The 24,645-nt window shown below is 33.1% G+C and overlaps 1 protein-coding gene across 2 annotated transcripts in view; it reads left to right on the plus strand.

Moving 5' to 3' along the window:
• Positions 1-24,645, plus strand: part of SLCO5A1 (solute carrier organic anion transporter family member 5A1) — a 407,994-nt gene that overhangs the window by 343,010 nt on the left and 40,339 nt on the right. The window lies entirely within an intron of this gene.

A 24,645-nucleotide genomic window follows, 5' to 3' on the forward strand; every position in this document is an offset into this window, starting at 1 on the left:
CTGACCATAGGTAAATTATTATATATTTTAATTTATTTTAAAAATTATTTTAATAGTATTTTATTTTTCCAAATACATGCAAAGATAGTTTTCAACATTCACCTTTGCAAAACCTTGTGTTCCAAATTTTTTTCCCTTTCTCCCCTTCTGCCTCCTCCCCAAGACAGTGAGCAATCCAGTATAGGTTAAACATATGCAATTCTTTCAAACAAATTTCCATGTTCATCATGCTGAAGAAAAATCAGATCAAAAAGGAAAAAAAAACCACAAAGAAAAAAAGCAGATCGTTACAACAAAAAGGTGACAATATTATGCTTTTATCCACATTAAGTCTGTGTTTTCTCTCTGGATGCAGATAGCACTTTCCATCACAAGTCTTTTGGAAGTGTCTTGAATCACATCACTGTTGAAAAAAGCCAAGTCCATCACAGTTGATTATTTCATAATCTTGTTGTTACTGTGTACAATATTCTCCTGGTTCTGCTCACTTAGCATCAGTTCATGTAAGTCTCTCTGAACTTTTCTGAAATCAGTTGGGCAAATCATTTAACTCTAATTAACTGGGAGTTCTGAGCTACATGAGAGGATATGATTAGGTGTCACCCTACCTCCCCCAAATATGGTATGGATACCTGGAGTCCTTGGTAAAAGGTGAAGTGTGAATGGGGGGAACAAGTTTTCCAAGGAGGGGAGAACTGGCCCAAGTCCAAAATGGAACAGATCAAGACTTTTATATTGATTATCAGTTGGATGAAGTATATATATTAACCTATTGAATTTCTAATCTAGGCAAAATAGGGAAACCTAGTCTCAAAATTAAATAAAACAAAACAATAACACAGAATTTAAAGTGGGGCTCATTAGGTAAGAGGGTGGGAGAAAGTTGATATTGGCCATGGTTCTTGGCTATGCTTTTCTCCTGCTTTAGCTATGCCAGAAGCATCAGAGGAAAATCCTTCATTTTGAGGACCAAAAAGACAAACTAAGACTTGTAATAGTTATCAGTACCTAAGCAAGGTGAATTGAGAGGAAGAATCACTTCTGGCTCTTAATCTTTCTTTGATTCAGCTACACTTACAATATGGGAAAATAGCTATGAAGCACCTTTCCTATTTGTTGTAGAAAATATTACAAGTAAAAAGATTGTGGCTTTAATTGTGATGCTTTTCCAGATACTCTCCTCTGCCCAGAGAAGAATCATCCTCCTTTCTAGGCTTTAGTTTATTCCTAGTCTCTACATTATTATACATTTATTGATTTTGATTGAAATTCATTCCTACTAATGAATTGCCTTTCCAAAAAATGTTTATGTTTTACATCATGTTTCACATTGTAAGGCAAAAATATTTCAAAGAGGGGTACTTAAATTGAAAGAGAACAGGATTTGAGATCAGACTTGGGTTCAAATTCATACATGCCTATTTACTTGTTAGGTCATTTTAGGCAAAGCATTCAATTTTCTTGGCTCTGTTGCTTCTTCTATAAAGCTGAGGGCAGTGGCTCCTAAACTTTTAAGCTACTTAGAATCATAGAATCTTGAGTGGGAAGGCTCAGAAGTCATTGAATACAACTCATTCCTGAAACATATTGGCCAGTGGATCCAACACAATCTTGACAAGGGATTGTTGGCATTTCCTTTGGAGGTCACTGGCAAAGTCTCACTGCATCCTGATGCAATCCATTCCATTTCCTTTTAGGGGCAATTTCATATAGGTCCTGATTAGTGAGAACAATTAATTGGGTAAAATGATTGTATTATTCCAGTTATATGGATTTTATATGAATCCATTATTTGGTTTCATATCATATATTTCCTTGGGGCTAGAACAAGTTAACACATTTTACATAATTGTGACTCTGAATAGTACAGATTCAGATATTGTGATCATCTCAAGGAATTCATTATTCATATGAATTTGGACCAAACAATTGGAAAAAAATCATACCATGTGGAACCAAAAATCATCCTCTTTCTCACACATCAGGCTTATTTCTGTTCTCTCATCAAGATAACTTGGTAAGCTTTTAATAATCAAACATTTATTAAACATCTACTTTGTGCCAGCTATTCTACTAAACAATAGGTATATAAAGAAAGGGAAAAGACTAATTCTTCTCAAGGATTTCTGTCTAATGGAGGAGGCAACATGAAAATAGTATGGAAAAACAAGTTATATATGAGATAAATAAATTGGAGAAAATCAGTCAAGGGAAGTCACTAGCATTATGCACACAGCATTAGATGAGGTTTTATCTGGCATCGGAAGGAAGCCAGGGATGCCAGGAATAGGAGAAAAGGAGAGAGGGAGAGGAGAAGTAAGGGAGGGGATAAGAGATACACAAGAGACAGAGATGGAGAGATAGAGAATAGAGAGGAGAGAGAAGGAGACAGACAAATATACAGAGACAGAAAGATAGACACACAAAGACAAATGGACACACACACACACACACACACACACACAGACAGAGTGAGAATATGAGAGCATATGAGAGAATGAGTTAGTTCTGCTCAGGTGACCAGAGCTTGGAAATGGAATGCCTTATGTGAAGAACATCAAGGAAGCTGCTGTCACTAGAAAGTATGCATGGGATAAGTAAGGTATAAGATTGGAAAGGCAAGAGAAAGCCAGGTTGTGAAAAGCTTTGAATGTCAATCAGAGTATTTTATATTTGAAACTGGAGGTAATAAGGAGGCAATAAAGAGGCATTGCAGTTTAATTTGACAGCCAAATGGAGGACAAACTAGAGTGGAAAGAATCTTGAGCCAGGGAGAACAGCTAGCAGGCTATTGCAACTGTCCAGACAAATGGTGATGAGGGCATGTATCAGTTTAGTGTCAATGTTTGGGAAGAGAAAGGAATACTTACGAGAGATGTGCTAAAGCAGAAATGATAGACTTGACAGCTGATTGGATATGGGGGAGGGGAGAAAATTGAAAAGGATAATATCTATTATTAATCTCTGTGACTAAGAAGATTGTGGAGTCCTCAACTAATAGGGAAGTTAGGAAGTTTGGACATGTTGAGTTTAAGATAGTTACCTCCTGGACATTCATTTTGAAATATCTGGAAGACAGTAGGTTCTTTATTAATTCTTGAATGATTGAATCAAAATAAATTAATGATGGCAGACATCACAGACACTGTCAGTGTATAAAGCTCCTCAAATAAGAAGTTAGTACTTTGATTCCTTAACCCTCAATTAACCAGAATTCCATTCACCAGAACATCCTCCTTCTCAAAAGAATTTTAAAATGAAAATTTTACTTTGTTACTTTGTATATTTCTCACTCAAAATGCTTCTAAATCTACTGAGTGCTAGCTTTCTTTATTCCTTTGAAGTTCTTTTCTGCTGTTTCACTTGGATATAGAGATGGCATAGGATTCAAAGGCTATACTAGTCAAAGTCAAGATCTTCAAAGTTTTCCACCTGGAAGAACTTTAAATAATGTTGATGAGCAGTAATTTCTAGAATATATAGAAAATAAACTCAAATTTATAAGAATTCAAGCCATTCTCTAATTGATAAATGGTCAAAGGATAGGAATAGATAATTTTTAAATGAAGAAATTAAAACCATTTATAGTCATATAAAATACTCTAAATCATTTTAGATCAGAGAAATGCAAATTAAGAAAACTCTAAGGTATCACTACATACCTCTCAAATTGACTAAGATGACAGGAAAAGATAATGATGAATGTTGAAGGGGATATGTGAAAACTGGGACACTAATACATTGTTGGTGGAGTTGTGAACTGATCCAACCATCCCTGAGAGTGATTTGGAACTATGCTCAAAGGCCTATCAAACTATATCCTTTGATCCAGCAGTGTCTGTACTGGGCCTGTATTCCACAGAGATCATAATAAAGGTTTTTCTGAAATCATCCTGCTTGTCATTTTCTATAGCAAAATAATATTCTATCACAATCATATACTATCACAACTGTTTATCCATTCCCCAAGTGATAGATAACTCTTTGATTTTCAATTTTTAGCCATCACAAAAAGGGAATATTTTTATGCAATTAGGTCACTTTCATTTTTTGGGGGGATGTCTTTGGGATATAGACCTATCCAGTGGTATTGCTGGACATAATAATCTTTTTTATGGAGATTTAAAAGAAACTTCTGTGAGAAGTCTAAGTCAAAGGGTTTTTGTCAATCCTTGGGGTTCAGGGAAGGCTTCATAAGATAAAGTGACATTAGATTTGTATTTTAAGGAATAGGTAAAAATCAGCATGTAAGGTAGGGGAGGGTACTGCAAGTATAAGTAACAGCATGAGCAAAATTGTGGAGAAGGCATAGTTTAAAATACATTAGGGGTCAGAGAGTTAAATAGTTTGATTGAAATATAGAATTCATGGAGGGGAGTATTATGACAAAAGATAAAAAAGAAAAGGTGATGACCTTGAATGCCAGTTAGCGTTTTAATTCTATTTAGTATGAAGTAATGATCCACTGAAGTTTTTTTGAATGGAGAACTGACATGAGCAGATTTATGTATAAGAAATTTGGTAGTAAAACTTTGAAAGATGTATGTCTTTCATTATCATGGGAAGACTTGTTAGGGATTGTTAAGAATCTGTTACAGTTGTCCATTTATCTTCATAAGATTCTTGTGTTTGAAGGAGTTGAGGGATGAAGTCTGGTATCATTTTCTTATTATACAAATGGCAAAACTGAGGAAAAGAAAAGTTGATTTTAAAAAAAGCTAATTGTCTTACAGTTAGTACTATACTTGTACCTAGAAACACAACATTTTTTTCTTCCAACCCAGTCCAAAAGACTAGCTTGAATTCTCTGAGAGTACAAAGGAATTTCCCTTTTACTTGCTGAAATCTCATTCTGGGCTAATGAGTATTTTGGCCTTTAAGCATCACTAGGATAGAATCATTACCATGCAGACAGGAAGTACACTTCTCTTTTCATCTAAATAATGAAACATGTGCTTGGGCATTATCAGAAGATGAAGTCATGGTCTTTCTGTAACTTGAATCAGTCCAGGAAGGGCCACAGATAATTTGTTCAGCTGCCAATGTATCAGCTCTCTATTATGGCATCTCTCCACTGGTTGGGAAGGGAAGGCATGTAGTTGCTCTGGAGTTGTTCCTAGAAATACATGGACCAAGGTTTCTTTTTTTTTTTTTTAATAGCCTTTTATTTACAGGATATATACATGGGTAACTTTACAGCATTAACAATTGCCAAACCTCTTGTTCCAATTTTTCACCTTTTACCCCCCCCCCCCCCCCCTCCCCTAGATGGCAGGATGACCAGTAGATGTTAAATATATTAAAATATAACTTAGATACACAATAAGTATACATGACCAAAACATTATTTTGCTGTACAAAAAGAATCAGACTCTGAATTATTGTGCAATTAGATTGTGAAGGAAATCAAAAATGCATGTGTGCATAAATATAGGGATTGGGAATTTAATGTAATGGTTTTTAGTCATCTCCCAGAGTTCTTTTTCTGGGCATAGCTAGTTCAGTTCATTACTGCTCCATTAGAAATGATTTGGTTGATCTCGTTGCTGAGGATGGCCTGATCCATCAGAACTGGTCATCATCTAGTATTGTTGTTGAAGTATATAATGATCTCCTGGATGGACCAAGGTTTCAAGCAAATAGTTACTTTTCTTCACCTCATCGACTTTAGATTCTAACTTAAATTATACTAGAGAAACTGAGTATAATTTTCTTAGGTCTCTAGTTAGAGTAGCTAATTATAGCATCTTAATGTTGGAAAAGATCTTAGTTCTAGTCCCAGACAAGAGAACATTTTTGGTGTTACATGTCATTAAAACAAGTAACTTAGAAAGAAATAAGTGTACAATTATTTTATTCACAGGAGAATATTTTTTTAAATAAAATACAATAGATGCTAATTTTAAGTAATAGTTTATTTCATCTCTGAAGTTGCTCCTATGAATTTTTCCAGCATAAATTCCATACCAAATTCCAGGCCCAGATACCTTTTTTGTAAATGTAACTGAATATAGTAGAACTTGTGAGAGATACCTACCATATTCAGTCTGTGAAGGCAGATAATCTTTTTCTCTAACCAAACTTGGTGTAGTCCTTTGAGTGTCTTCTTTGAACTTAAATGGTCTTTTAAAAATAATTTTTAATGTTAGTAAATTAACTTCTATGGACTCTAAGAAACAGATTAGCCATTTGATTTAAAAAAAAACACAGCCAGATTTCATTAATTATGAATGTTTGATGATAATTTAGGAAAAGTTACATTAAGTTTATCTTTGCTTAACATACTAATATAGAGAGATCAGATAAATACTGTAACCACATATAAAATTTTGTGATGGAAATGTTTAAAATACTTGAGAGAACAAATTTTTTGAGTAGCCTCAAACACTTTGGAAACAATTTTAATTCCAATAATGAATAAGCTAATTTAGTCTTATTTGTTCATTAGGTCTCAATAGTTGCGAACTTTCATAGTTTAATTTGAGTTATTTTATATATTTGGCATAGAATTTCTTATAGTAGAGTTAGAAAACACTTTAGAGATCATCTAGTTCAATTCTTTTTTTTTCCTGAGGCAATTGTATTTAAGTGTCACACAGCTAGAAAGTGTTAAGTGTCTGAGGCCATATTTGAACTCAGGTCCTCCTGATAGCAGGGATGGTTCTCTATACACTGCACCACCTAGCTACCCCTAGTCCAATTCTTTAAAAAAAATTATGTCTAGCCATATGTAATTACTGACTTCACTTTTACACCCTGCAATTGTTCCTGTTAAATTTCAGTCTCCCTCACTTATCATTTATTGTTCAATTTTTAAAGGTCAGGATGAATACTAGTCTATTCTCTAAGATGTTAACCTTGGTTTGTGGCATAAACAGTACTCATGTTTCTCATTCTGTCATTGGGATTTTCTGACCATAAAAATATGAATTTCACAAGGCTTAGTTTGCCACCCACAAAATGCCATCTGTAGGATAGAGTATAGTACTGAAGTACTGCTTTTTGATTATGATCTCCTGACCAGGAGGCCTTGCCTAACAAAATATCAGACTACATTTTCTTATATTGGTTTTACTTACTTGGAAAGAATGAAGGATAAGTGATGGATGGCCATATACCCAATTGGGGTACAGTGTTGCCAAGAGGAAGAGAATAAAGTTGCTATGTGGATCCTCTTTGGTAAACTTAACTTATGGTAGGGTCTGGACAAGAGTTTTACAGAATAAACAAGCATATAATGACATCTCTATCATTAGAAGATATACTTTTTGAGCATTTGAGCATTTTAATATTTGTAGTAGTATATTTGACCATTTTAATTTGTCATACAAAATTGAAACAAATTGTTTTATTATATTTAATTTACTTCAGTTTTTAAAGATACATTTGGATCATAAAAGAAAAGATTTGTCTGAGAATTTGTTTTTACATTTCAAATTCAATACATTAAATATACCCTCATGCAAAGCATGGATAATATTATATAAGGAGGCAGTTGAGTGATGCAGTGATTAGAGTGCTAGGCCTAAGTCAGCAAAACTTGAGTTCAGATTTATCTTTAGACACTTTTTACTAGCTATGTAACTAAGTCACTCAAGCCTCTTTTGGCCTCAATTTAGTCAACAGTAAAGTGGCAATAGTAATAGCACCAGCCTTCCAGAGTTATGAGAATCAAATGAGATGATATTTGTATAGCACTTAGCATGGTACACTCACTCTCTCTCTCTCTCTCTCTCTCTCTCTCTCTCTCTCTCTCTCCTCTCCCTCCCTTCTTTCCTCCCTCCTTTTCTCTCTCTCCTTCCCTCCTTTCCTCTTTCCCTCCTTCCTTCCTTTCCTCTTTCCCTCCTTCCTTTCCTCCCTTCCTTTTTTCTCCCATTTTCCTTTCCTGTCCCTCCTTCCTTCCCTCTCTCTCCCCCTTCCTCTTTCCCTTCTTCTCTCTCCTTCCCTTTTTCCCTATCTCTCTCTCTCTCCCTCTTTTCTTTCCTCCTCCCCTTCCTCCTTCCCTCCTTCTCTTTTTCCCTCTCTCTTTCCCTCTGTGTCTCCCTACCTCTCTCCCTCCCTCCTTTTCTCTCTACTTCCCTCTTTCTCTTCCTTCCTTTCTTTCCTCTCTCACTCCCTCTTTTCTTTCCTCCCTCCTTCCCTCCCTCCTTCCTTTCTTTCTTCCCCCTCTCTCTCTTTCTTTCTCTTCCTCTCTCCCTCCCTTTTCTCCCTCCTTCCCTTCCTCTCTTCCTTTCTCTCTCCCTTCCTTCCACCTTCCTTTCTCTCCCTCTCTCCCTCCTTCTCTCCTGTGTCTAATGGTATCTGTTAGGGAGGGAAGAAAAAAAAAGAAATTACATGATAGCTATTCTATATTTCAAAGAATAGCAAATTATATATAATAGATTTATGGTTTCATGTACAATCAGATCTTTTATTAGTTTGTGGAAATGCTTGTTTTATTCCATAAATTAAAAATAAAATAAATCATACTGTTTTTGATGCCATCTTTGAGAAAGAGTTGTGGAGGTCATGTCTTGAAAAGATCAATGAAAAAAAATGAAGATTGTTTAGTCTGGAGAATAGAAGACTCGGGAAGGGGACATAATAGCTGTATTCAATTAAGAACTGTCATGTAGAAAAGGGATATTGACTTGTTTTGTTTGACTCTAGGCAGTAGAACCAGGATAATGGATGTAAGTTCAAGAAAGATAGTTTTAGGTTTGATGTCAGAAAAAAATAACTTATAACAATTAGGAGTTATCCAAAAGTAGAGAGAGTTATCCAGGGAGATAGGGGAAATTTTAAAAGTACTATAAGTTTTATGTATAGGCTAGAAGAAATAAATGTTCTTTTATTTGTTGGTGTGTGGTCTGTGAAATGGACAACTTCACTATTTACAATTTGTTCTTTAAAAGGGTACATTGATTTTAATAAGATAATAAAAATGCCCTTTGCTTCTATGTCTTTCTGAACCTTTTTTTCCTGCGGTATATCTTTTTCCAGATTATATTATTGTTATTTAAATAATTGTAATCATTGTTACATAGTTTTTGATGCTTCATTAAGGATCATTTTATGTTTTCTCATATGTTGTTGTTTTACTACTACTACTACTACTACTAATAGTAGCATGTAATTTAATACTAATTGCATACATCAATAATATTCCCATACATTAAATTGCTGCAATTTGTTTAATCACTTCTCAATTTTTAGATTTAGGGGTTGTTTCTAGTTTTTTTTCATTATTGTGAATAAATAATGCAACTAGGAATCTTTTGGTAAATATAGAGCTTTATTGACCTCCAGCAAGCTTTCTTATAAAATTTTATCTTAATTATGATATTATTGGTTGAAATGGTATGAACAAATTTGTACCTCTACTTTTATACAGTCACATTACTTCCCAAGAAGATCACACCTATTCACAGCTCTACCATAACAAACTCTATCAATTGATGGAGAAAACAGACTCTGTGTTTAGCAAAGCCTAATTACTTTGTATTAGTGAAACAGAAAGTGGGTGTCAGAGAAAATTCCAAACATATTAAAAATAGAATAGATTAAAAGAAAATTAGTTTCATTATTTGACTGGATGTCTGAGATCTAAATTCTAATTCTGATTCTGCTATTATGACCTTGAACAAGTAATTACTTCTTCAGGCCTTAGTTTCCTGATTTGTAAAATAAATTGTTTAGTATCAGATTCTATGACCCATAGAAATGGAAAATCAATATATCAACAAATTTCCCTCAAATTTGTTAGTGATTTTTCATATAAGCAAAAATGGGGGGAAGAGTCAGGATGGGAAGAGAAATCAAGAAGCTGCCTATCTCTCCCTATTTCCCCTCAGAAACAATGTTAAATTAAGCCTCCAAATGTACTCAGGAGCAACAGAATCTACAAAAAGACAGAGTGAAATGATTTTCTAGATTAAAATAACTTAGAAGGATTTCGGGAAAAGTCTGTCTCATTTGGGTAAAAGGGGAGTGCATCCCAGCATAGGCATGTTCAGGCAAGCCAGTGGGAGACTTTTAGCCACAGCATATATCAGCAGCCAATACCTGTTTGTCCTGCCTTAAGAGGTTAATGGTACCACAAGCCAATGGTGGAGCTTCTAGCTTGTACACAAGGCAAATTGCCAGCCCTAGAAATCAGGCCAACACAGGTATTATTAGGCTGGGCTGCCCCAGCACAGTAAGAGCTAGCACCTGAGACTTCAGTGCTCAAAGTCAGTTACCAGATTCCTGGTCTCCAGCACAAGAAGTTTAGAACAGTGTCCCCTGTACTTTAAGAGCAGAGTTCAATTTTAAAAGCCATGGAACAGGCCAAAAAAAAAAAAAAAAAAAAAAAAAAAAGCAAGAAACAAAAAAAGAATCTTGACCAATAGAAATCTATTGTGGTGACAGGATTAATCAGAACACCTACTCAGAAGAGAATAAATCCTACACGCAAAATCTCAAAGAAGATATGAATTGGTTTCAAGCACAAAAATCCTTTTTGGAAGAACTCAGAGAATTAAGTCAAATCAGAAAGATAGAAGGAAATTGGGAAAAGAAATGAGAGGTTTGAAAGAGAGAGTCAACAACTTGGAAAAGGAAGGACAAAAATTGACTGAAGAAAATTATTCCTTAAAAATTAGAATTGGGTAAATAGAAGTTAATAACTCTATGAAACACCAATCAGCAGTCAAACAAAATCAAAAGAATGAAAAAGATAGAAAAAGAAGTAAAATACTTCACTGAAAAAAAAACTGATCTAGAAAATAGATCCATGAGAGAGAATTTAAGAATTATTGGAACTCCTGAAAGCTATGATCCAAGAAGGAGCAGGACAGCTTCTTTCAAGAAATTATCAAGGAAAACTATTCTGATATTCTAGGACCAGAAAATAAAATAGTTGTTGACTGAATCAACTAATCACTTCCTGAAAGAGATCCCAAAATGAAAACTCCAAGGAATATTGTAGCTGAATTTCAGAATTACATCTGATCAAGGAGAAAATACTATAAGCAGTAAGAAAGAAATAATTCTGATAACAAGCAGCCACAGTCAGGATTACATAGAATTTAGCAGTTTGAACATTAAAGGGTAGAAGACCTGGAATATGGAAGGCAAAAGAGCTTGGACTATAATCAAGAATCAACTATTCAACAAAATTGAGCATCGGGGGAAAATGGGCATTCAGTGAATTAGTGAACTTTCCCTTGATTTCTGATGGAAAAAAAAAAACAGGGCTGAACAGAAAATTCAATTTTCAAATACAAAACCCAAGAGAAACATAAAAAGGGTAAACAGGAAAGGAAAAAAAACCATATTATTCAAAGATTAAACTGTTTACTTTCTTACCTGAGAAGAAGCTACTTGTAACTCTTGAGGGCTATATCTTTATCAGGGCAGTTAGAAGGAATAGACATAAACAGAGGGTATGGGTATGAGGTGACTTTAATGTGATGATATAAAAAAGAAATAAGAGATAGAAAAAGGATTGAATGAGAAGAGAAAAGGAGAAGAAAAATGGGGCAAATTATATTATATGAAGAAGTACAAAAGATCTATTACAATGGAGGGAAAGAAGGGATCGGGATGAGGATTGTTTGAACCTAAATTTGACTCAAAGAGGGAATAAGAAACACTTAATTTAGAAATTTATCCTACCCTATAGGGAGGTAGGAGGAGAAAAGGGAAAGAAAAAAGAGGGAATGGATAGATGGAAGGGCAGAAAAGATAGCAGAAGTTGTAGGGGAAAGAGGAAAGAGAAAGGATAGGGATTGGTAGAAGCAAAAGCAGATTGAGTGAGGTGATGGTCAGAAGCAAAACATTGGCAAGGGAGGGACAAATTAAATAGAGAGAAAAAAGTATAAAGAGGGGAGAAAATAGGATAGAGGGAAATATACAGTTAATAATCACAACTGTGAATGTGAATGGTTTGAATTCTCCTACAAAAAGGAAGTAGATGGTAGAATAGATCAAAAATCCAAATCTAAAATAACTTGTTTACAAGAAGCAGAGAGATATAGAGTAAAGGTAAAAGGCTGGAACAGAATATATTATGCTTCAGCTGAAGTTAAAAAAAATCAGGGGTAGCAATTTTCATCTCAGATGAAAAAAGCGAAAATAAATATAATTAAAAGAGATAATGAAGGAAAGTACATCTTGTTTAAAAGATACTATAGACAATGAAGGAATATCAGTACTAAACAAATATGCACAAAAAAGAAGTATAGCATCCAAGAGATGAAGAGAAGTAAGAGAGTAAAAGGAAAAAACAACAAAATTATACTAGTGAAAGACCTCAATCTTCCCCTCTCAGAACTAGATAAATCTAACCATAAAATAAATAAGAAAGAATTTAAGGAAATGAACAGAATTTTGGAAAAGTTGAATATAGTAGACTTTAGGAAGAAAATTACATGCTGTTAGAAAGGAATATGCCTTTTTCTCAGAGTACATGGCATCTACACAAAAATTGACCTTGTATTAGGGCATAAAAACTTTATAATCAAATGCAGAAATATTAAATGTATCCTTTATAGCTCAAGATACAATAAAAAGCATATGTCATAAAGGGCCAAGAAAAATTAATTGGAAACTAAATAAACTAAACCTAATGAGTGAGTCAAACAACAAATCATAGAAACAATAATTTTATTCAAGAGAATGAGACAATCTACCAAAAGTTATGGGATGCAGCCAAAGCAGTTCTTAGGAGAAATTTCATATCTTTATATCTTAGGGGAGTTATTTACTTGAATAAAATAGAGAAAATGTGATTAATGAATTAGACATGCAACTAAAAAAGCTAGAAAAATAATAAATTTTAAATTCCCAATTAAATACCAAATTAGAAATTCTGAAAATTAAAGGAGAGATTAACAAAATTGAAAGTAAGAAAACTTTTGAACTGATAAATAAGATGAAGATCTGGTTTTATGAAAACCCAATAAAATAGATAGTTTTTGGTTAATTTGGTTAATTTGGTTTTATTTGGTTAATTTGATTTTAAAAAAGAAAACCAAGTTACTGGTATGAAAAATGAAAAAAGTGAATTCACCATCAAGAAGAGGAAATTAAAACAATAATTAGGAGCTATTTTGTACATCTGTATGCTAATACATTTGATAAATTCAGTAAAGTAGGTGAATATTTACAAAAATATAAATTGCCCATATTAACAAAAGAGGAAATAAAATACTTAAATAAATGCATCTTAGAAAAAAGAAATTGAACAAGCCATCAATGAACTTATTAAGAAAAAATCTCCAGAACCAGATGGGTTTATACATGAACATTTAAAGAACAATTAATTCTGATGCTATATAAACTATTTGAAAAAATAGGCAAAGAAGCAGTCTTACCAAATTTTTTTTATGATGCAAATATGGTTCTGATGCCTATACCAGGAAGAGGCAAAATAGAGAACAAAAATATCCCTAATGAACATTGATGCAAATTAAAAAAAAATTAACAAAGAGATTACAGCAATTTATCACCAGGATTATACACTATGACCATGTGGAATTTATAACAGGAATATATGGCTACTTCAGTATTAGGAAAACTATCACCATAACTGACCATATCAATAACAATGTTTAACAGAAATCATATGATTATCTCAAAAGATGCAGATAAAACTTTTGACAAGATATAGTACATATTCCTATTAAAAACACCGGAGGAATGAGGAATAAATGGAATTTCCCTTAAAATTATAATTAGTATCGATTTAAAACCATCTGCAAATACTATCTGTAATGAAAATAAACTAGAAATCTTCCCAATAAGTTCAGGGGTGAAGCAAAATGCCCATTATCAACAGTTATTCAATATTGTACAGGAAATGTTAGCTTTAGCAATAAGAAAAAAAAAAGGAAATGAAGGAATTAGAATAGGAAACGAGGAAACAAAATTCTTAGTCTCTGCAGATGATATGATGATATATTTAAAGAATCTTAGAGAATCAACTAAAAACTACTTGAAATAACTAACAACTTTAGCAAAGTTGTAAAATATAAAACAACCCCACATAAATCATAAGTATTTCTATACATTACAAACAAAGCCCAGCAGCAAGAGATAGAGAAATTCCATTTAAAATAATTGTAGACAATATAAAGTATTTGGGAGTCTACCTGCCAAGACAAACCCAGGAACTACAAAACATTTCTCATACAAATAAAGTCAGATCTAAATAATTGGAAAAATATCAGTTGCTCATAGGTAGGGTGAGCTAATAAAATAAAAATTATCATTCTACCAAAATTAATTTACATATTTAATGTTATATTAATCAAACTACCAAAAATATTTTATAAAACTAGGAAAAATAACAGCAAAATTATCTAGAAGAACAAAAAGTCAAGAGTGTCAAGGAAAGTAACAGAAAAAACTGCAAAGGAAGGTAGCCTAGCCATATCATATCTAAAACTATATTTTAAAACAGCTATCATCAAAACTATTTGGTGCTGGCTAAGAAAAAGAAGGGTTGATCAGTAGAAAATGAGACCAACATTTTACACCCAATATCAAGATAAAGTTGAAATGGATACATGATTTAGATGTAAAAGATGACACCATAAACGAATTAGTAGGGCAATACTCTTATGGAGAAGGGAAAAATTTATAATCAAATAAGAGATGGAGAACATTATGAAACGCAAAATTTTTACTTTTGATAAATTAAAGTGTTATTGCACAAAATCAATGCAACCAAGGTTAGAAGGAAAGCAGAAAGATGGGGAACAACTTTTACTTCTAGTGTTTCTGATAAAGGTCCCATTTCTAAATTAAATAGCAAACTGAGTCAAATGTGTAAGAATACAAGTCATTCCACAATTGATAAGTAGTCAAAAAATATGAACAGGCAATTTTCAGATGAAGAAATTAATACTATAGTCATATAAAAATACTCTAAATCATCATTGATTAGAGAAGTATAAAGTAAAACAACTCTGAGGCATCATCTCACATCTATCAAATTAACTAATAAAATAGAAAAAGAAAATGATAAATGTTGGAAAGGATGTGGGAAAATTAAAACACCGGTGCATTATTGGTGGAGTTGTGAACTGATCTAGCCATTCTGAAGAGCAATTTGGAATTTTGTTCAAAGGTCAGTAAAACTGCATTTCCTTTGATCCAGCAATGCCACTATTAAGTTTGTATCCCAAAGCAGTCATTAAAAAATAGAAAAGGAACCACATTAAAAAAATATTTATGAAAACTCTTTGTGGTGGTAAAAAATTGGAAACTGGGGGCATGACTATTAATTGGGAAATGTCTGAATAAAAATATAATGGAATATTATTGTGCTATAAGAAATGAAAAACCTTGAAATACTTACATGAAATAATGCTGAGTGAAATGAGCAGAACATTGTACACAGTAACAACATGTGCACTGACCAATTATGATAGACTTAGTTCTTCTTAAAATATAATGATCTAAGATGATGACATACTATAATATAATTATAATATAATATAATGATCTATGATTGAAATTGCTATCCACATGCAGAAAAAGAACTATGGACTCTGACTGCAGATTGAAGCATACTATTTTCACTTAAACTTTTTTCTTATGATTTCCCCCCTTTTATTCTGATTCTTTTTTCTTGACATAAATAATGTGGAAATATTTTTTAATATCATTGTAGTTATATGAACTGTATCAAATTGTTTACTGTTTTGGAGAGGGACTGAGGACAGATGGAAAGAGAAAAAAAATTTTTTTTTGTAGAGCAAAAATATACACTTATATCACTTCATTTCCAAGTTTCTCTGTTTATTAAATTGGGGAAATAGATTTTGCCCATTAAAACAATTTAATGAGATTAAAAAAGTGTTCTGAAATCTTTGGTAGCATCATGCCCTTGTTAGCTCTGGAGACATTTCTCATCTTAGGTTGGCTTTCTGGATTCTTAATATTTTCTTCTTCTTATAACATCTCTGTTGATCATTGTTTCTTCCTGGACTTTTCTCATTTAGATCTCTTACTCAGGAGGTTATATAACTTTAACTTTTCCCCATCTTGATGATATGAATGCAGTATTCTATTTTAGAATAATATAATATTCTATTATTATTCTATTTCTATTAATATTCTATGCCTATTTCTGTTTTTATTCTATTTTGTTAAACTGTTAAAAATAGTAGAAAAAATAGAGTATTTTAAAACAAATCAGGAAAAATTACATCATCAAGTATCTTACAATTTTTAGAAATAGTTTTTCAATGAAAAAATATGAATGAAAATAGGAAGACTTTATTGTTTCTTAGCTGCTGCCGGCTCTCCAATTTCAATTCCTTTTATGTATCCCTAGAGTCTTTCTCCCTGGAAGTGTCTCTGGCTAGGATGTTAGCTCAAGTATCCATGCTTTTAACCCAAGTGAATTCAAAGTTAGCAAGTTGGGTCCTAGGATTTTCGGCCCCTGTTTAGGTTTGTTTTTTAAACTAGTTTTATCTATAGGTGTGAGGCCTTTCTCTGAGGAGATACTTTCCTAGATGGCGTAAGAGATTATTGACTGTTAACTTTGAGCAAACCATTAATCTCTTGTCTCAGTTTCCTTATCTGTAAAGTGGGGGTAGCAATAGCCTCTACCTTGGATGTTGTGAAAATCAAATGAAAAAGTATTTATAACCCACTTAGCACTTTGTTTAGCACAGTGTTGTCCATTTGTTTCAGGCCTGACTCCATTTGGGGTTTTCTTGGTAATTGTAAATACTAGAGTGGTATTATATAAATGCTAGTTGCTATTATCATAAGTCTCAGTTTCCCTATCAGCTTGATGACCATGATTATATTGTGCTACTTCACAGAGTTGTAAAATAATTATCTAAATTTATAAATATTCAAGTATAGTAGAACAGGAAAATGATACATTTTTATTCTATTTCAGTTACACTCCTGATTTCTTTTCTCTTTCCTAAGAGATACCAAGTTGAACTTCTGGCTCAACCCTAGGTAGATTGTTAATAAACTCAAAATTAGCACATTAATGAATTAATTTATTAGTTACTGTTTCAGTACACTCTAGTGGCCTGTAGGAGTTAATACAGTTTACTAAATAGTTTAATCTTCAGCCAGGGAGCAACGTAGGTATGAGGACAATCTGGCTCAGTATTTTTCTCACACAGAATTGATTTTACTTTTAATGTCCTTGCTCTACTCCCTGTGGAAGTGTAGCTTGCCTAGGTTTCTGTAACTAGGCTATTAGTGAATGTTAAGATCATCATCTGTCTCCATGGGAAATCTCTGAGTGCTGCAGCATTTGGACAACAACAGAAAGGTTAGAATTGGAAAAGTGCTGACTGAAAGCTGATCTTGCTTGCCATGGGGCCCTGAGTCCAGCTGTACATTTGGCGCTGACACAATAGTTCCTGTAGGCCACACCCAGCTGTGTGAACTAGAACTGAGGACAATTGCTTGATTATCAGCTGTAGCTTCAGTTCTTGATTTTGCTCAATGAAAAATTAATGCTGTAATAATGAGCTAACCTTTTCCTTTGAAATTGCTTGTAAAAGAGGCCTTAGATGTGTAAGGGAAGGAGGGAGAAGCAAGGAGACTTTTTTTGTTTGTTTCACCTTTGGTTTCTTGGAGCTTGAGATAATTGGAAGTAAACACTGATTTTGCATTTTATCATTTAAAATCAGCACTGTCCTCTGGTTTTATTGCTTCACTGCGGAAAAGCCTTTTAGGTTTATAAGCCATAAACGATAAAATATTAATTTGGTTTGATTTTTTTTTTTTAATTCACATTCAGCATTTGCTGAAAGTACCCCAGGGCTTTTTGTTAGCTGCATTTTTGTAGGATCCTGGAGTGAAAAACATTATTTTTGTTGAATCTACTTTTTTTTTTTTTGCATTGTAATTCCAGTAGACTTTAAAATAGGGTATACAATTCCCTAAGAATAAAGGTCTCAGGTTTCTCTCAGGCTGTTTTGTCTCCCTACTTTTTCTTACTGATAGCAGAGGAGAACCTTATAGGTTACTACTATAAGAAAATTGGATTAGTTGGGCCTAATATGAGTTCAATATATATCAAGTTATTGCATGTGATTCTTAAATCTGTATCTCAATGAATTGATTTAGAGGCATCCACAATATTTCTTAATGGTTTATATTAGAATCCTTTTTGATCTCTTACTGACTTTAGGAAGGGAATGTCATTATATTAATCAAAAGAAACATAAAAAAAATTGTTGTACTGTAAAAGAGGCTCTTTTATACAAAACATTCTAAGAACAAAGTAGACTAGTTTTGTCTCTTGAATGTATACCCATAAAAGACTTCATTCTATGTGTCTTGAACAAGCACCAGATTTGGAGTTAAAAGAACTAAATTCAAGTCGTAGCTTTGACACTTATTAGCCACATTAGTGTAGGCAAATCATTTAAGTCAATTAATAAATATTTATTGAATGTTTGCTAGGAAGTATTATTATTTCCATCATATAGAAGTGTTAGGTGATTTTCCAGTGATTTAATAAAAACCAGGCTTTTAGCATATGCAGCCTTTTAATTCTAGATCCAATGTATTTTGTAGTATTTTTCTTGAGTTTTATTTCCTTATATAACACTTATAAAGTTGTATTCCAATGCTTTATTGTGTCATAGAGATAACACTAAATTTTTGAAGGCTATACCAGTGGAATTCAATCTCTGTTAAGTCCACTGTGATAGAAAAGTTTTGAGTATTACCCTACTTATGGAATCTTCCTTTTTTAAAGACCCATACAGTGAAGATACTTGGATGAATACTTTGGCTGTGGCAACCCATGAAAGAAAGAAAAAGACAAAATTATTCCTAGGCTTGGGAGGCTTTCTTTTGCTTCTTTTTTTTTTTTTTTTTTTTTTTTTTTTTTTTTTTTTTGCTATCAATTGGAATTAGGTGACTTGCCTAGAGTCACACAGCTAGTAAGAGTTAGTTGTCTGGGACTGGATTTGAACGCAGGTCCTCCTGACTCCAGAGCTAGTGCTGTCTCTCTACTGTACCATCTAAATGCCCCTTCCTTTTGCTTTTGAATAATGTTAGTAGTAGTGTTGGAAAAGGGAGTAGAAGGTATTAAGAATCACTGGTTGGTTGTTTTTTTTTTTTTTTTTTTTTTTTTTTCACCATTTGTAACCTTAACTTAATTCTTGGCATGCTAACTGTGAGATCCCTTGTCCAATGATCAATGAATACATATATTATTAGAGAAAATGAATTGTATCAGACAATTCTTGATTTAAACAAAACCAGAAGAAGGAAGTTATATTTTGATGAGGAGTGGCTCATGGAGTCTTTTTAGAGAGTCAAATAAGTTAATAATTGGTTCTGTTCTGTATCCTCAACAAAAAGAAACATAATTCCCTGTGTCATTTGCTTATCTGATATCTGAGTACTCATGATTTTTTTTTTTTTCAAAAAGTCCATTGCAAAAACAATTGCAGCTTATGTACCAATAGTTGATTCAAAAGGTGAAGAGATAGAAAAGTTCTATGGAGAAAAGAGTAAGATCTTTTAAATGCACAAAGACTTGATTACTAAGTAACTTCATGCAAAGTTGGGAATAAATAGGTAAGGACAGGAAGAACTTTGCTGGAAAATAAAGAGCAATAATAAGGAATAAAAGATGAACATTGCTATACCTGGGAATAGCAGGTATTATTATGAGTCCTTTGGCATTTTGGTTGTTCATTGTGTTGATCAGAATTTCTCTTTCAAGGTTGATTATCTTTACAATATTGTTGTATTATTTGTTCTCTAAATTATGCTTTTTAAAACTTGTTTCCATTCATACAAATATTTCCCATTTCTTTTTCTTTTTGAAACTATCACCTTCAACATTTATTTTTGACATCTTTGGAATATATATCCAGTGATAAACTTGCGAAGTCAGAGAATAGGGGCAATTTAGTCATTTTTCTTTACTGATTCCAAGGAGACATACAGATTAGCTAGAACTCTTCATTGTTATGCCGGCATTGACTGATCCCATATTTTCTTTTTTTTAGTTTTCATGGTATGAGGTAAAAATCTTGGGATTGTTTTAATTTTTATTTCTAGTAGTGGCATATTTGAGTATATTTTTATGTGGTCAGTTATAGTTTAGAATTTGTTTATATCTTTTGACCACATATCTACTGTGGAATGGCTTTTGGTGTTATGAATATTTTTTCAAGAAAAGAATTAAAAGACATTTGATAATATTGAGCAGTGAGTAACATCACAAAAAATGGGACTGTTTGCATTTTTTGAAATGGAAATGATGTTACTGATGTGAGAGTCATTCCTAAATTAGTGGATTGTATATAATTAGACCACTGGACTACTGATTTATTAGTGAAAACATCAAATTCAGCATGAAAGTGGCATGGTGAATAGGTTGTTGGACCTGGAATCAGGAAGACTTATCTTCCTGAGTTTAATTTTGGCTTTAGATCCTTACTAGTTATGTGTTTCTGGGCAAGTCACTTAACCTTGATTGCTTTAGTTGCTCATCTATAAAATGAACTGGAGTAGGGAATGCAAACCACTCTAATATCTTTTGCCAAGAAAACCCAAAATTGGGTCACAAAGAGTTAGATGTGACTGAAATGACTTTACAACAATAGAAGAACAAAACTGATAAAAAGTTAAACTATGTAATCAAAATTCCATACTGACTTATTAAAACTTACTTAGAATGAAAAATGATTTATGAACAGAAGAGATTTAGATGTTTACTATAATTCCTTTTATCTGACATAAATTTAACTGCATAGATCAATTAGAAAAGCAAAGAGGAAGGAGAGAAAGGAACAAGTATGTATTTAGTTCCTACTATATGCCAAGCACTTTGATAAGTGCTCATTATTCAAATATCTCATTTAATCCTCATAACAACTCTGTAAAGTAGGTATTATTATTGTCCCCATTTTACAGTTGAGGAAATTGAGGTGAACAGACATTAAGTGATTTACCTAAGGTTTTTCACTTCAATTCAGTAAACATTTATTAAGGGCCTACTATGTGCCAGGTACTTTGCTAACCTCAGAGGACTAAGAGGCAAAATACAATGCCTGCCCTTAAGGAGCTTATGATTTAATGGGGAGACAACATGAAAACAAATATTTATGGGGCAAGCTATAATACAGGATAAATAGGGAATAATTTAATGAGAGAAAGCACTGGAATTAGGAAAGCCTTCTTTTGGGTATGGGATTTTATTTGGTACTTAAAGGTGACTAAGGGAATCAGTAGATTTGAAGAGGGAGAACATTCCAGACATGTGGAAAGTCAGAGAAAATGGCTAGAGCAAAGAAATAGAATTTTTCATTGGTGGAAGGTTTAGGAGGCCAGTGACAATCAGATTGAAGAGTAGATATTGGGGAATAAGATGTAAGAAGGCTGGAAAAGTAGGAGGGGGCTAACTTACAAAATTCTCTGTTTGGCATTCAAAGCCCTTTATATTTTCTCCTAAAGGCAATGGAAGTTGTGAAGGGCAAAACCAATTTAGAGAAAGCTTGGTGAAAAGTTTAAGCAGAGGCCTAGAATATTTAAGGATAAAAGCGGCAGAATAGCAAAGAGAAGAAAAATGGAAAGGATCAGCAATGCTTTTTTAAATGAAAAAAAATACTGATTTTTTTTCAAAATTTGTAATGTTCGGGATAGCTTTCTGAAGGTCCTTAGGATCAGCCCGAGTCCTTGGTCTTAGTGGAGAAGTGATGCAAGCAGGACAGCCACCACAAGGCTGGTCAAAGATGGAATAAATTATTTCCAGTCCTTCTCAGCCCTTATATACCTTAGTACAATTACATCATTACAGCACTATTGCATCACCATATTAAAAACTAAGTATTATATATGTGAACTAGAGAACCATCATCTCATCAGTTCCATACTTCTCCAGCGTTCCGGTCCTCTATAAAAATTATCTACAATATTCAATATTCTCATTTCCCTCTCTAAGAGAGCCATCTCTATTAAGATGAAAAGAAGAAAACAACAGAAAAAAAGAAGCCCCGTAAGGAAGAGGCAAGCTTTCTCAAGCTGTATTCTACAATAGACCGGATCATCAATGTTATTCAATGAACAAGATTTCATTCTAATAATTATCTGAGGCCAGATTTAAACAGGAGGGGAAAAAATGAACTGGTTTCCCTTTAGAAAACAGCAGTATGCCTTCAGTGACCCTAATTTTTACTTGGAAACAAAGAAGACCTATTTGAGTATTAACATATGTGCTATTAGCTCACATTTACTGTATTTCCTCACATCACCTCTATCTAGGCAATATGATTCAAATATTATCACCTCATTTTACAGATGAAAAAACTAAGGCTTAGAGAATTCAAGTAACTCTCCCATAGTCACATACATGATAAGTGTTGGAGACAGGACTTGAACTCAGTCTTATCTAATTTAAAATCACTCATTCTTTTAATTTTTTCTTAATCACATTTTATTCCTCCCTTATATATAAAAATAGTTTGCAACATTTATCTGTTAGATTTTGAGCTCCATTTTTTTCTCTTCCTTTCTTCTTTTCCTCTTCCCTAATACTGCAAGCAATCTGATAGAGGTTATACATAACAATCATATTAAACATATTTCCAGATTAATCTTGTGAAAGAGGATTCAGAACAAAAGGGAAAAACCATGAGAAGGAAAAACAAAAAACAAAAAAAATTCACTTTTTTTAAAAAAAGAAAAATTTTGTTTCCTGTCTTTTTTTTTTTTAAACATAGTCATTTCAAATAATCCCTATTCCCTGAATTTCTACTCTCTCGGAAGGAGGATAAAAATATTTTAGCAAAAACAACCACTATATTAACTGTATCTGTTATTGTAGGCAATATTTTTCCATGCTCTGCTGAGAGGAGAGAGATATGTTACATAATCTTTTCTTGTGGGTCCAAATTGGTCATTACTATTCATCAGAGTTTGCCTTCCTTTTAAAGTTCTTTTAATTTACATTGCTATAATTGTATTCCTTGCCCTTCTGGTTTTGCATAATTTGCTGCACATATTTATCTCAGCTCTCTTTAATTTGTCTGAATTCCTCAAAGTGGTCTTGTTTGGATATGATTTTTTTGCTCATTGCTTTCCCCATTGAATTGTGAGCTCCCAACATGAGAGGGACTATTATTTGCCTTTCTTCTTATTGCTAAAGCTCAACTCAGTAAATGACACATAGCAGGCACTTAATAAATGCTTGGTGACTAGTAGCCACAAAAAAATCATTTTATTTCCCCCCTCTATTCCATGCTGCTGTATGCTTAAACTTGACTGACAAATTATCAATGAATCTATTTCCTCTGTAAAATAAGAATAAAATTTTCACCTATCTTGGAATTGGGGTAAGATAATACACACACACACACACACACACACACACACACACCACACATACATATATTACTTTGCAAATCTTAAGGGAATTAAATAATTGTCAACCACTATCATCATTATTACAAATGTAAATATTATCATTAACATACCCTTAGAATAAATATTACAAATGTTTTAAATTTGAGGGGCTTATTTTAAGGTTATTGAAAAAACACATTTTTTCCCCATTTGTTTTTTCACCCATAATTGATTTTTATCTTTGAGACCATAAATGTATCCCCAGGGTAGGGGGACAAACATAAAAGGAAGAAAGGGAGAGCCTGTAGGCAAATCTTGTGGTGATCACAGTTGGAGAGCACTGGGTTAATGCCATTATATCCCAATTTTATTCCAGGTACACATTATCATTATAATCTTTTTTTCCCCCATAGATTTTTCTTTGAAGAGAGAGGAATGAATAGGATTGGAACTGGAGAGCATAATGACTCCAAATGATACTTTTTATACATCTGTGGTCTCTTTTCATGGAACATGTTCATTTTTCAAATAAGGACAGGGGAATTTTAGATTTAGCACATACAAGAGGAGGTAATGAATGCCAAGAAAGACAACCTGATTGACCAGAACTAATGAGAACATTACTCTTAGTTTGAAAAAAAAAAAACCCACCACACTATCATGATACGAAAGAATTGCAGATTTTGTGTGGGAGGCTACTGATACTACATTCTACAACTTTTGAAACATTTTCATCCCAAAGATCTCTAAGCACTTATAAGCCCTATGTCTCATGGTATCACTCCTACCAAAAGATTAATTGCTTCCCTTAATCACATTCCAGAGTACTTTTTTAATTTTTAATTTAAAAAAGAGTAATAGAATGTAATATTCTCTGGATGTTCAACAATTACAGGTAATGCCTAAGAGTTCTAGAAACGAGATCAGGCATCTTGGGGAAAGAAACTGGCTCTTAAAACTTTTGCAACACAGTATGCATTTGGTAAATGCTCATTGGATCAATGAACCTAGGGTTAAAATAAAGCTTTTAATCCGTTTTGAGGTAAAAGACAAAGCCCTCAGAGAGTTAGCTCACTGGTTTAAGGTTTAAGGAGAAATGATTGATAGCTACAGATCCTATTTTGAGATGTATGGGTAAAATTGTGGGAAGTACTGGGAGAGGATGCTTCTGACCAAGAACATCTTTGACTCCATAGTTTTGGTGAGTTAAATAATGCTATTTGCACATATGCTAATAACAGTAATGAAGACTAAATACTTTAATTCAAGCAAATGAATTATTAGTTTTATAAAAGAAATATAAACAGGATCTTAAGGAATTTTCTAATG

The sequence above is a fragment of the Sarcophilus harrisii genome, chromosome 1, assembly GCF_902635505.1.
Source record: "Sarcophilus harrisii chromosome 1, mSarHar1.11, whole genome shotgun sequence".
NCBI classification, from domain to species: domain Eukaryota; kingdom Metazoa; phylum Chordata; class Mammalia; order Dasyuromorphia; family Dasyuridae; genus Sarcophilus; species Sarcophilus harrisii.